Source organism: Giraffa tippelskirchi, chromosome 2 (genome assembly GCF_054371585.1).
Source record: "Giraffa tippelskirchi isolate mGirTip1 chromosome 2, T2T-mGirTip1v1.2.pri, whole genome shotgun sequence".
NCBI classification, from domain to species: Eukaryota; Metazoa; Chordata; class Mammalia; order Artiodactyla; family Giraffidae; genus Giraffa; species Giraffa tippelskirchi.
In genome coordinates, this window is record NC_137276.1 from 189,987,179 (window position 1) to 190,001,537 (window position 14,359).

At 38.7% G+C, this 14,359-nt stretch overlaps 1 long non-coding RNA gene and 1 other non-coding gene across 2 annotated transcripts in view; both read right to left on the reverse strand.

Moving 5' to 3' along the window:
* Nucleotides 1-201: 201 nt before the first annotated feature.
* Nucleotides 202-14,359, reverse strand: part of LOC145539097 (uncharacterized) — a 70,274-nt gene continuing 56,116 nt past the window's right edge. The window contains exons 6-8 of the long non-coding RNA XR_014077569.1: nucleotides 7,343-7,681; nucleotides 5,613-5,786; nucleotides 202-1,047 (exon numbers count right to left, since the gene is read on the reverse strand). This is a non-coding gene — a long non-coding RNA (uncharacterized LOC145539097). The remainder of the gene's footprint in view (nucleotides 1,048-5,612; nucleotides 5,787-7,342; nucleotides 7,682-14,359) is intronic.
* On the reverse strand, nucleotides 6,853-6,923 carry LOC145540036 (small nucleolar RNA SNORD56). The gene has a single exon (XR_014078162.1). It is a non-coding gene; the product is annotated as a small nucleolar RNA SNORD56 (small nucleolar RNA).

The window sequence follows — 14,359 nt, forward strand, 5'->3', positions numbered from 1 at the left end:
ATTTTACAATAGTAAAAGATAAGAGATTTTTTAAAAACTGTGCTTGTATGAGTTTTCCATAAAGAGATGGTAGAATTTAAATTCTTTTTATCAGTTTCCATGAGAATATCTTAGACCTAATCAAATCAATTTGGTCCACCAATGGATAGGTTAATTTCCTACCTTTAAAAAAAAAATTGTAAGACATGCTCTTTAGCTAAATTTGTTTAAACTTTTTATTTTGTATTGGGGTATAGCTGATTAACAATGTTGTGACAGTTTCAGGTGAACGGCCAAGAGATTCAGCCATACACATCCATTCTCCTCCAAACTCCCTTCCCATCCAGGCTGCCATGTAACACTGAGCAGAGTTCCGTTCCATGCGCCTTAAAGTAGGTCCTTGTTGGTTATCCATTTTAAATATAGCAGTGTGTAGAGGCAAGCTTAAGTTCATTCTCTAATTCTGTGTGTCTCTTTCTGTTTTGTAAGTAAGTTCATTTGTATCATTTCTGTTTCGATTCCACATTTAAGGAATGTCATATGATATTTCTCCTCTCTCTGACTTACTTCACTCAGTATGACAATCTCTAGGTCCATCCATGTTTCAGCTAAATTTTTTAACTGTTGCAGTGATAGTGAAGATTCCATAACAAGGGCCTGGGTTAGACACACACACATCCAGTAATGTGTGGACATTCCCTGGGGACATTCTACTGCGTATTCTCTTCCTGTCCTGCCTGCTTCCACTGAACAACTCACAGGCAGACCAGTTCCAATGTAACAGTTCCTTCTATTCAAAAACTCCTTAATAACCAGAAATTGTTTAATATTTTAGGATTTTTGACATGTATCCTTTAATGTAACATTCATGTGCACCATGATGGAAACTCTGAAAGTCAGTTTAAAAAGATGGGTGAAACTGTTAGGTCAAAATAGATTGTTCCCATCTCCTGGCTGATTGTTAATCAATATCTTCTAAATCAAACAGCCTGTGGGAAGCAGATTTTTTGTGTGTTTCACTTGCAACTAAATTGGAGAGATGGAAGCCTTCCAAAAGAGTGCTGAAATCTGAAACATGAGAAATATTTCATTCAGGTTAAGAAGGCAGTTCATTATCCTAATTTTAAGCTGGGCAGTTACGCAATAAACAGGCCAAGTCCTTTATGTGTCCTGAGTGAGTTTTATCTGACCCACTGCTTCCCACTCACCGGATGAAATGTAGCTCATTCCCTCAAGCTGAGAATCTGAGAAGACCAATTGCTTTAAAAGATGTGAGGAAAAGAGCTGATGATTTAGGTGAAAATTCTGGGGAAATCTTCACGTTCTCTTTTAAGAAGGAAGAAACATGGGAAAAACAATACAGCAGGATGAGTGTTTAGACCCAGATTTCTCAAGTCAAAAACATCTGCGCTTTGAGGTGGTTAGCGTTGTAAGGATCCCCTCCATTATTATTTTTGTGGTGCTGGTGATGATCATTTTAATGTTTGTCTGATGTATTTCTATTTACTAAAATTTTGTTGAAAGTGAGAGGTCAGATTTCAAAAAAAGTTCTTATATTCCAGCAATTAGAATTTCCGAGAGTTTTCCTTGGTTATCCCTCAGGACCCCAGGAAAAAATAGTCAATTTACCATCCGGGTCTAATAGACCCTTTTAATTTGCATGGTTAAACTGTATTTATAATTCATTTTTGAATACTTACAGAGGTAAACATGAAGAGATAGTGTAAAACTTACTATAGAAAAAGAAGTTCATAAAAGTATTATACGGTAGTGTCTTTTCTTTTCCACTCCGTAAAGTTTATTGGGTTCATAATTGGATGGCGTGAACGGATATAAATTGTGATTTATCCATATGATAGAATACTATTCAGCATGAAAAGGATACATCCAACAACATGAACATATGAACATGAACATGAACAGAAAAATTACGCTGAGTAAAAGAAACCAGACCAAGAAAATAATACATTCTGTACGACTCTGCCAGTTATATAAAATTCGTAGTAAATGGACACTGATCTGTACTGACACAAAGCAGATCAGCGGTTGCCTGAGGGTGCCGGAGGAGGCAGGGAGGGAGGTGAGGGAGGGATCACGAAAGAGCAAAAGAAACTCTTGGGGTTACAGAATATGTTCATTATCTTGATTGTGGTGAAGGCTTCACAAGTGTACACACATGTCAAAATTTATCAAGTTGTACACTTTACGTACAGTTTGTCACATCAAAATAAAGTTGCTAAATGTTATCAACGAAATTAGGCATGAAAAAGCAAAGGGTTAGGTCATGAAAAAAACAAGGACTTGCAATCAGATCTCCTGACACTAAAGCCTGCAAAGAACAAAAGGATAACTCTGCCAAATGAAATGCTTGCTAGTTAGAGGGGACACCTTGCCTAGGCAAGATTGCTTGTGGATTAGGATCACGGGTCAAGGATACTTCAATAGGGAAGTCTTCTAGGGAAGGACTGTCAGCAGGAAATTTAACTTGAGGGCCTGTTCTTTTTTTTTTTTTAATAATTTTATTTGTTTACTTTTGGCTGTGCTGGGTCTTCGACGCTGAGCAGGCTTCTCTCTAGTTGTGATGAGAGGGGGCAATTCTCTAGTTGCAGTGCGTCAGTGGCTCTAGGGCATGCAGGCTCAGTAGCTGTGGCTGCTGGGCTCTGGAGCACAGGCTCAACAGCTGTGGCCCATGGGCTTAGTTGCCCCTCAGCATGTGGAATCTTCCCAGACCAGGGATCAAACCCATAGCTCCTGCATTGGTAGGTGGATTTTTTTTTTTTTATCACTTAGCCACCATGGAAGCCCAGGACCTGTCTAAGTTTTCTCTGTGAGACCTCTAAAATCATAAAAGTGACCTTAATTTATCAGAGAAAAATAAATATGGGTAAATTCATGTGGCTTTCCTCGGCCAGTGTATGGCTGTTTAGCAAGAAAGTCTTAACAGATCAAGAAATAAACAAATACCATAATCTTGGAAAATTCTGGGAACATATTCATGTTCTCTTTTAAATATATGAAAACTACTGGAAAAAAATAATATAACAGGATGACTGTTTAGACAGGGTAAATAATGAATAAATTAACTCAATCATAATTCTCCTTTTGTTAAAAATGACAGTAGATAGAAGTTCTAATCCTAAAAAGCACTGTAAATGTTTGAAGAAGGCCTCTAAATGTGGATTCATCAAAGCAACGTTTGTATCCAGGGCCACTGATAAAAGATATATTGTATATGTGATCATTTCAGACCCTTCCACAATGCAGAGAAGGGAGTAATTTGCATGCTAATGTATGCAAAAAGATAAGTAATTCCTCCCTTTCTTCTCCTGCTAAATACTGATCACAAAGCTTAGATACAATGTCAATCTCTGAAAGCTGGTACTAAAAGTCATTGCTGGGGAAGAGAAAAGCTTTATGTGTCTAGCTAGGCCCATGAACAAAGCCAAGGTTTTAGTCAAATACAAGGCTTACATTCCAGCTGTGCGATCATCTCCCTCTGTGACCTCAGACAAATGATTATACTTCCACATTCCTATTTCTTCATCTTTAAAAAATGTCAAAGTGTGGTGGAGGGGAGAAGAATCTCAGTGTTCATACTCAAACTATAGATCAAACTGTTATAATTGAACCCACAACATAACCTAGTCCCACAAACCTAGAATAGATGCCATAATATTATAGCATTTGTCACTTAAAAGCTGCTTATATTCCAGCTGTACAGACATAAAGGTGATGTACTATTTAACCAGTAAAATAAATCCTATTAGAGTGTACTACTAGTGTTGTTCTTTCCCTGCATTCTTTTAACTCCCTTAAAACAAAAGTGTTCTTCTGGGAAACATGAAAAAGACTGAATATACAGGATGTGAAACTCTTTTTGAAGAGTAAGTTTAGTTTTAATCGAAACCCGATTCTACTTTTAATATTATCCTTCATCTGAGAGTGTGAAGAAAAACTTACTTGGATTATGCTCTTAGATGAATAAGAGAAAATTGTTTCTAGCCCTGGTTCTGTGAATAACCAGTATGTGAACTCAGAAAATTAGGCTGATATATAGGAGAAAGGGCTTCCCTAATAGCTCAGTTGGTAAAGAATCCACCTGCAATGCAGGAGACCCCCGTTCGATTCCTGGGTCAGGAAGATCCGCTGGAGAAGGGATAGGCTACCCACTCCAATATTCTTGGGCTTCCCTGGTGGCTAAGCTGGTAAAGAATCCGCCTGCAATGTGAGAGACCTGGGTTCAATCCCTGGGTTGGGAAGATCCCCTGGAGAAGGGAAAGGCTACCCACTCTAGTATTCTGGCCTGGAGAATTCCTTGGACTGTACAGTCCATGGGGTCACAAAGAGTCAGACAGGACTGAGTGACTTTCACTTTCACTTTATAGGAGAAAATATTATATAACCATTACATACATTTGGGAGGCTTTATAATAACATTGAAAATAATTATAATAAGTTAAGAAGCCTTTAAAAGGTTTTTTTGTGCTTTTAATAACTTACAAAAGTAGTCAAATAATATTAAGTGAAGCGGCAAGAAAAGGTATACTAATTATATCTTCAGTATGATCTCAGCTGCCAAGACTAAAAGGAAATCCAACAAAATGTCAGCAGTAGTTGTCTTATTTATTGTGGTGGAATTGTAAATGATGTTTTTCTCTTCTCTCAACTTTTCTATAGAATATTCTCTAATACCATATATTATCTTATAATTAGAAACTAACAAACTATAAAAGAAAAAAGAAAATAAATTACCCCGATGCAAAGAGACTACTTGAGCTTTCATCCATTAATCCTGCAAGTAGTAGTGACAGTCATTCCTAAGAATGCTTGATAAACTTACACATCTCCAACATTCTCAGAGTCAGAAGATTAGTGATACCCCACACCTTGCAAACATTGATTTCCTGGTATTGCTGAATTTCTCTGCTCATTACTGGAGTCAAGTGATGTGTAATCAGGGTTGGCAGTGAGGGAATAATTGCTTTTGCCACAGACTAGGAAGCCATCAACCCCACTGGAAGAGGGGATGGATGGTGGGCAGCTATGATGCACTGGGAAACACCTTTTTAATGGAGCCACAGAATAACTTCCAAATGAGCATAAGTCATGCCTAGCAAATGTGTCAGCAAACCTCCGTGTCTTTATTGCTCAACCCTCTTCCTAGTGGAAACCACTTCCCTCTCCCACAGAGGAGTCATGGCCAGTTCTGGAGCTGCCACAACTGCACACATGCTCCAGAAGGCCTTGCCAGTGTCTTTCTGAAATGTACACCCAAAGCTCTTTCCTAGTGCAACTGTCACATCTCCATTCACTCTATATTTATAAAGCACCAAGTATGTGCTGGGCTTCACTGGCTCAGACAGTAAAGAATCCACCTGCAGTGCAGGAGACCCAGGTTCCGTCCCTGGGTCGGGAAGATCCCCTGGAGAAGGAAATGGCAACTCACTCCAGTGTTCTTTCCTGGAGAATCCCATGGACAGAGGAGCCTGGTGGGCTACAGTCCATGGGGCTGTGAAGAGCCTGACACGACTGAGCGACTAACACTTTTGCTTTCAAGTATGTGCTAAACCCAGGAGACAAAAATATCTCCTCGTTTAAACATGAAAGTTTAAAACAAGCCAAATTTGACTCACTCTGGCATAGCAGTGTCTTGAAGTTATAACTTGGAGTTTGCCTCAAGGCATTATAGCAAGAGGTTGCATCTTGTTTTATTTTGGTTATTTATTTTTGTTCTTTCTTACATTTTCAGTATGTAATCTTCTCAACAAAAGTTGCATTTCAGAGTCAGGAAGAGCTGGGCTTCCATCCTGAAAGAAAAAATATTAATAGTTTGCCCTGATTAATTTACATAACTTTTCTGAGCTTTGATTACTTATCTACAATGGACCTAAGAAGACTGATGACATTTAAAATCCCTGCAGCAGATCATTGCAATTCTCAATACATGTTACTTGCCTATGCTGTTAGCAACATATATCTATTAACAGTTAAACGTAATAGTAAAGGCATATTCCAACAAAAATCATTGCTACTTCAAAAGCACACAGAAAGAATAATCAACTTATCTGATCAGAACAATATGCCCCTGAGAAACATGGCCAGAGAATAGCCTTTTAGTCCCTCAATTACTTGTAATAAACAGAAGTCATTCTATACTTTTAAATATTGTTTTTATCTATATCTGATGGAAGCATTAATTCCAGCATAGAAACCCCCCAAATAAGTTGCTGACTGTAAAGTAAGGTATCTTACTAGAGCCACCTCTCTGAGAAGTCCGAACTACTAGGAAACAAACAAACCAATAAAAATCTCACATGCTGTTGAATTTTGGCTCAAGCCTAAATCATCCAGAAATGGGCAACCAGCTCAACAAACTTAAACCACACTCATCAAGGAAACAAGAACAGTCGCTTTGTATCCTCACTCACTGTTTTCTAGATAGTAGAGAATGACTCAAGTGTTTCTGAGTGAAAATAGAAGAGCTACTTTCTGAAATATAAGAGAAAAGGGCCAGGTCAAATGTTCATTTTGCTGAAGGTGAGAATACATAGAGGGATGGTGTAGAAATGAGGCTTGGAGGAGGCTATAGACCACAGTTGGAAGTATTTGTATTTGCCATCATCATTTCATTTAAAACTTGTAACATATACAGGACCTAAGCATGTGAGAGATAAGGAAACCAAAGTAGGTAATGTCACCATGCAAGAAACGGCCTGGCAGGGTAGATATGCAATTTCCTGATTCCTAGGCCAGAGTTGATTCCCACCATCTCATGCAACCTAATAGAGGTCTTACCAATGGACTAAGTTCAATGCTTGGCAGATTGGAATAAATTTGTTTACATTTGTTACATTGTTTTGTTATGTTTTGTTCACACGTTGACCCAAAGTATCAACACTCACTAGGTGAACTGCTGTTGACAAAAAATACTGCCATCATTGTAGTATCCCCTTCTAAATACTCATCCCCAATCTAAGAGACCAATCCTGACAACTGGCAGAAAAGACAAATAATGCCAGCTCTCTCTATTCTAACACTTTTCATCTTGTGATACTTGCTCCTAGTTAGGTCATAAACTTGCCTCCCAGTCTCTAATTGTGAGAAATTAGAGGACAGCAGCTGTGTCTTGTTCTCCTTTGTACATTCAGAACCTAGCATACCAATGGCATACAGTAGTCACTCAGTAAGTGTTTGCTTACTAACTGACTGATTCATTAAACTGAGCCTTGGTGCTGAAACCCAGTTACCACTAGTCTGGGGACTCAGTCCCTATTCTGATCCCTGTTGGATACCTTCCTAATTTTGTAGCTCTTCTTGGACACAGGGACCTCCATTTCTCACTCCTGGAAATTCACACACATACCTTAATTCCTGTTCTTGAGCATCCTACTGCAAACTTTTGATTCTTGGATCACCAAATGCCATCTTTCTCTGGCTCCACCTTCACTCCAACTTCATGACTTGTCAGGACACTGCAGCAGCCTGCATAGAATTTCCTGAGGGCTGTTTTTGCCTGGACTATCACTTTGATGAATGTAATGTGTATACCCAGATGTCTTTTGCTTATCAATTATGCACAGTAATTGGTAAGCAAAATCACCTGTTTTTATAAAAATATAATGGTTTACATGCTACCACAGCCTATTCTATTTACATATAAAATCTGTGACTATTTAATTATATCAGGGCACCATGAAATAATCTGTAAAATGCAAAAAAGAGACAGGCAAAATAAATGTTATTTACCCAAACAGAACAATTAAGTCACCTCAAAACTCCTCATTTAAGTTTTGTGTGTGTGTGTGTGGTTTTTGTTTAAGTCAGTTGAACTGTCTCTACCCTTTATATTTCTTTCTAGTTTAAATAACAGGTCAGTCAACACATTTCCTCATATTGCAAGTTTCAATCTTAAGCTCTTGCTTCATCTTACTTTTCATAAAGTCAAACAATCTAATTTGTTGTTGTTTAGTTGCTAAGTCATGTCCAACTCTTTTGCAACCCTATGGACTGTAGCCCACCAGGCTCATCTATCATGGGGTTTCCCAGGCAACAATACTGAAGTGAGTTGCCATTTCCTTCTCCAGGGGATCTTTCTGACCCAGGGATTGAACCCACATCCACTGCATTGGCAGCTGGTCTTTACCACTGAGCCATCAAGAAAGCCCCAATCAAATGGACTAAAGCAAGTCAGAGTTTGGGGAATTTCCTTTTTAAAATTCACCAATGGCTCTGTTTGTCATGGAATCTGTAGACACAAGTGTCTTGGCCTGGATACTAAAAACTTACTTCTAAGACAACATCCCAACCAAAAAACCAACCTCTGCCAGCTCACTGCCAACAATCACTAAGATGAATAATTAGAAAAGTCCCCTGGAGCTTGGGAAAAATCAGAGAAATTTATAACCTTCACAAAATAATGGACAACATTGTCATCAGTTTTTCAAAATTCTTTCTGAATCATTGAGGAATGAATTGTTTTAATAGCATTTTCCCTTGCTAAGAGGAAAATGACTCATGGCTTCAAAGATGAGCTGATGCCAAGGCCGAGGCAGAGCAGTGCTTTCAGTTTATCTACCTCAGTGCTCTTAAACCAGTTGTTTGGAAATTCCGCCTAATCTTCCTCAAAGGTCCACATTAGCAGAAGGATCAGGCACGAGGTCATGTTTGTCGATATCATGCCACATCCTACAATCAGCAACTGCTGAGCAGAAAAGTCCTCAGAGGAAAGGCTGATGCTCATTTCATAACGTTTTGTGTGAAAAGTGAGATGACACACTCAAGGAAAAATATTTCCTTCTAACAGTGCTTCACCACGTGAGAAAATAAAGGAGATTAAATTTAATATTTAAGGATAACAGAAAATTGAAGCAGTTTTCTATCTTCAACTTGCAGATCTAATTGAGTCACAAAGCATTAGAACTGGATCATTTTAGTTAGGTCGGATCTCCCATTACCTTTGTTTAAAAGTCCAGGGGAAGTAAACTATGTATTGAGTTCTCATGCAATTATAGTCAAATATGATAATTACATTTAAATTTGTCTCCATTGCTGATGAATGCAGAAAGTCAGGAGGAGAAAGATGGATGTAGTGTAGTGGTCATTTGATTGCTTTTAATTGCCTTATTGCTTCCATGTGTAGGAGACCATAGTAGTAGACTGCAAACTGTTCTTCACTGGGCTGGGTTGAGAGGATATTCTGAAGCACCTAACTGTGGCTACCCATGACACACAAAGCACAGGAATGGCACAAACACAACTGAAGATTCTTTGCACAGATTTTCCAGTGGTATTATATTATATATTTTTAAATACTTTCACACTGGCCATTAAGAGCATCAAACTTTTGAAATTCACCTACTGCTTGATCCTGGGCCTTTACCCTTGAAAACAGGCACCCTGGCTTCCTGTGTGGAATCACGGGGATCAGAGGCAACTCCCTAACAAGTAGTTGATAGTTCCTCTCCAAAGAAAATGATTTGAAGGGTGAAACAAACGAATAACACCAAATCTCTCAACTTATACAGGAATAGGAAATTACTGGTACTTTTTTGGTTCTCTAAGGACAGAAGCAAAAAGGTACGGTCAGGGCTTGACTTTCTGTGTATTCCACACTTTCTCTCATTGCTCGAAAAGAAAATCCTCTTAGAACTGGAAAAAATAATTAGGGCAAGTTCAGAGATGATTAAAAGACTGAAATTAAAAGAATGGAATTGTGACAAAATAATAAAAGCACTGGTCCAATAGAGCAGAGTAGCCACATGTATTGAAGAATATGAATGGAAAAGAGAAAAAACATTATGCATAAAAATGGCATGACAAAAAAAGGTGAGATTTATCCATAATAGCAATAATTAAGTTAGTGAACTCTGCTAAATTCTGTAGAAACACTATCACTTTTAACCCTCACAACAACCTGGAGAGGTAGATACTGGCTCTACTTTATAAAAGAGGAAATAAAGACAACATGCAGAGGTAAAGTAGTTTACCCACACAGCTGATAATTAGCATAGCTGGAATTCAAACCCAGATTGTTTGAAGGCAGAGCCTACACTTTCAATCACAACACCATATTGCCTCTTGGTCTCACTTTTTTTTTTTTTTAACCAACAAGCTGTATGACAATATCCATCTGTCTCAAATTTTTTTTCATAAAATGCACAATAATACATTATTTGTGTTTGTTCATGAATTTGGACAAGGTAGAGCACTAATCTGAAAAGGCAGGGTAGTGTAATGGTTAGAATTGATCTAAAGTCAGACTGAAGGTTTTTGGTTCCCAGGTCTGGTCTGCCCCTTGCTATCTGTGTGACTTTAGGTGAGTTACTTGACCTCTCTCTGCCTCTTCTTCATCCATGGTAAAATGAGGATATTAATAATCCCTCCACCATGAGTTTGGTATGAGAATTGAGTTGTTATTGGTAAAGTGATCGAGACAGTGGCTGGCACATAATAAGCACCAAAATGTTTTAGTTAAATGGATTTTTAAAATCTGAATAGGTTAAGGCAAAAAGTGTTTAAACTTTAGTGTGGATTGGCCACATGTTAAGCAACAGCTTAGCAATCAGTACTAACACTTTATAGCCCATGTCTGCCCTCTGCTAATTTTTTAACCAGAAATTTGATCTAAAAAGCCAATTCCATCTTAAAAAAACAAAACAAAAAAACTTCTGTAAAGGAATTCGGATATGGTTCAATTGGTGCTCAAATATCAGCACTCAGTCCTTTTCCTCCTCTCACCACCACTTTCTTCTCTGTTTGCCTCTATTCTCAGGTTGGTTCTGTCCCTGTGGTTGTTTTCAGTATCCACAGGTCTCCCTTATCATCCTGCAGCTAAAAATCCCAGTGAAAAAAAGATTCTTATTACCGATATGTTCAACCAAGTCCAGAACTGACTCTCATTGGCCGGAACTGGGTCACATGGTGATCCTGGAACCAATCACTGTGCATTGTGAGGGACTGACTGTGCTGACTGGTCTCACACATACTGTGTGAAGGGCTTCCCAGTGGTAAAGAATCTGCCTACCAATGCATGAGATGCGAGAGTTACCGGTTCTATCCCTGGGTTAGGAAGATCCCCTCGAGGAAGAAATGGCAAATGGCAACCCTTCTAGTATTCTTGCCTTGGAAATCCCATGGACAGAGGAGCAGTCTATGGGGTTGCAAAGAGTCAGACACAACTGATCACACACACATACACATACCACATGAATAGAAGGTGGGAGAAAGCTTATATCCTAAGGAAAATTAAGGTGTGGTTATGAGAAGATGTGATAATCAACACTAGAGAGGCAAGATAATAAATCTCTACCATAATAGGCAATAATGCTTTTCTGCCACAAAGGTTGCATTGGGAAATAAAAACTTTGTTTACCTATTTTTTTGTCTGTGCCATGCTCAGCATGTGGGGGTCTGAGTTCCCCAACTAGGGATTGACCCGTGCCCTGGCAGTGAAAGCACTGAGTCCTAACCATTGGACCTCCAGGGGATTCCCATTGTTTACGTATTTTGAAATAGTGACAGACTACACTGAAGTTAAGAAACTTAAATGATTTTGCCCCTATGGCATTCTCCGCTTGTTGAGAAGAAATATGCCCTTCATAAACAGAAACGTTTTAATATTTGTTTTCACTCTTTGTTAACTATTTACAAATTTATTTAAAAACTCCATTAATCTTGTTCCTTTCAGTTCTCTTATAAAGACGAATAATAAACTCAAAGAAAGCATGAAAAGTCCAACAGACCTGTTGAAAGAGCAAAAAGTTTTTGGTTTTGTTTTTTAATTTAATTTACCATGATGACTCCTAGAAAAGTATCTCTAAAGGTTATTATATTCCTTTCCAACCTTCCTGCCTCAGAGTGAGATCATAGCTCATTCTGTCCTGTACTTTTTCTTTAAATTAATGCTCTCTTTCTACTCAAATGAACACATTAAATGCATCTAGAAAAACTGGCATTAGAATGAATAGACAAAGCGAGTCTAATGTCAAAATTTGTGTAAGAGAAATGTTGCTATTTTGTTACCCTCTTAAAATCATAAGGAACAGTGATCAAAAGCGGGTTTCAGTTTCTTTCCACGAAATCTTAGTATAGTTTAGCAGAAGCACAAGATATAAGTGGTATTTGGAAAGCCCCTGTATTCTATAATGTGGTTAATGTTGTCATACTGTCTTATCTAGGAATTTTTCTGTGCCCCTCTAAAGTGTCAGCCGTCACATTTTAAAATGTTTATCTTGTACAGCTGTTTGCTTCATCCTTTTCCTAAGTCACTGGAATGATATTTCTAAAGAGTTACTTTAGATAAGATTTGGCAATGACCTTACTTGAAAAAATGTAGGCCATTTTACAAGCCACAGTGAAGTCCTCACAGCACGAAACCGCCATGACATATTAGCTTTGTGTGATGATAACCTTGGAGCCCATGAAATGTACTAAGTATTAATCTGCTCACACTGCCCTGGCTCCCTACAGAGCCTGCATTCCCGCATGCACACATCTTATTCTCAAGTGAGGTGTAAGAGCTGTTGAGCTCAGAGGTGTCAGTCTCCCAGCTCTGACATGCTGTGTGTGTTATCTCCCCTACCAGGCATCTTTCCACAGACAGGGAAGAACAAATAACGTTGATGTGTTTCTATGAATAGAGAAAAAGCTCACATCCAAATTCCCCAAACCTCATGCAATTCTGTGGGTGATTTAGCCAAGCCCAATTTCCAGTTCCAGATCTTGGGTGCAGTGAGGAAGAGGAGCCCATTAGTCCTCCTTTTAAAAAGCCCATAACACATATAAACCCATGGCTGATTCATGTCAGTGTATGGCAAAAACCACTACAATATTGTAAAGTAATTAGCCCTCAACTAAAATAAATAAATTTATTAAAAAAAAAAAGCCCATAACAGTTTAACAACTTGCTCAGCCTTAATATCTGTCCTTCCATGCCTTCCACGTGTCTTGTAACCCTCAGAAAACATCTCATCTAGTAAATCCTAAGTTTCTGGGGAGATGAAAAGACCAGAGTAGGAAAGTTGTTCATGTGATTCTTCAGCCTGTAGTTTAGAGAAAGTAAATGTTAGAATGAAATCCTGTCTCGCTTCTCTGTATTCTTATCCAGAAATGGAAGTTCTCAGGTCACTAGTAAGCTCTTCAGCAGGAGCATAGAAATAATGGTGACTTTGAAATTCTATTGCCATGATCTCAAAATAAGCATTCTTATATGAATGGAAGGCTAAGATGCATCAAAATCATTCTAATAAAGGATCAGTATAGGTTGGCCTTTTGCACCATATAAGTAATACCTTTAGGACTGCTATGTGATAAACAAATATCATTGTACCAATGAGATGTCAGTGACAAACTTGAAGCAAAGGCCACTTAGGAAAAAAAAAATTGATGAGGATAAAGGCTGTGGGAAGCGAAGAAGGAAGAGAAGGGAAGGGAAGTGAAAAGAAGAGAATGAAAGGAAAGGAAAAGAAGCAAAAGGGAAAGGGGGGAAAGGATGAGATAAAAGACTATAAATGTAGCCTGCATAGAAGTGTCCTTGACAGATTAAACAAGTAACTGTTCACAGAGGGAGGGAATGCCTAACCCTTATAGGCAGGAAATGTGACATAGTTCTTGGACCTCTGTGTAGCTGCGGGAGCCAGAGATTTCTTTCTCTAGGCCAAATCTAAGTATTGTACATTTTTTCCATGGCCGCATTACAATTCACAACAACAACAACAACAACAAAATAAAGTTACACCTACTTATCTTCCTTCCTAAATAGAAAGGAATAACTTCCTGAATAATTCAGTTCAAAACACATTAGGTGGGGTGTCATCAAGCCAGTAGTTCATGGGGAGTGTGCGTAGGAGCATGGGCTGCAGTGGCCTGGCAAGGAGTGAAAGCCCAAATGCTTGCTGCTGTTGCTGCTGCTAAGTCACGTCAGTCGTGTCCAACTCAGTGCAACCTCATAGACGGCAGCCCACCAGGCTCCTCTGTCCCTGGGATTCTCCAGGCAAGAATACTTGAGTGGGTTGCCATTTCCTTCTCCCCAAATGCTTGGTGAGGAGGGTATTTATACATGGTGTTCACTGTTGCTGGGCATTGGGCCAGGAGATTGATTACGTATATGGGTGTTGATCAAATAAGTAGATATATTGGAACTATAAGAATGGTGGGGATCAGCATCTTCACTGCCTAGGACAAGCTAGGATGAATCCTGTGATGTTGGATTGAACTTGGAAGGACCAGTATAAATACATAGATTCCAATAGATAGATGTTAGATAGGCAGGTAGATAGGTAAGTAGATAGAGATAGATACGGATGTTTTGGTAGCCTGCTTCTAAAACAGCCTCCAATGTTTTTGAATCCAGTTATTCATACCTTTGTGAAGTCCTCTCCTA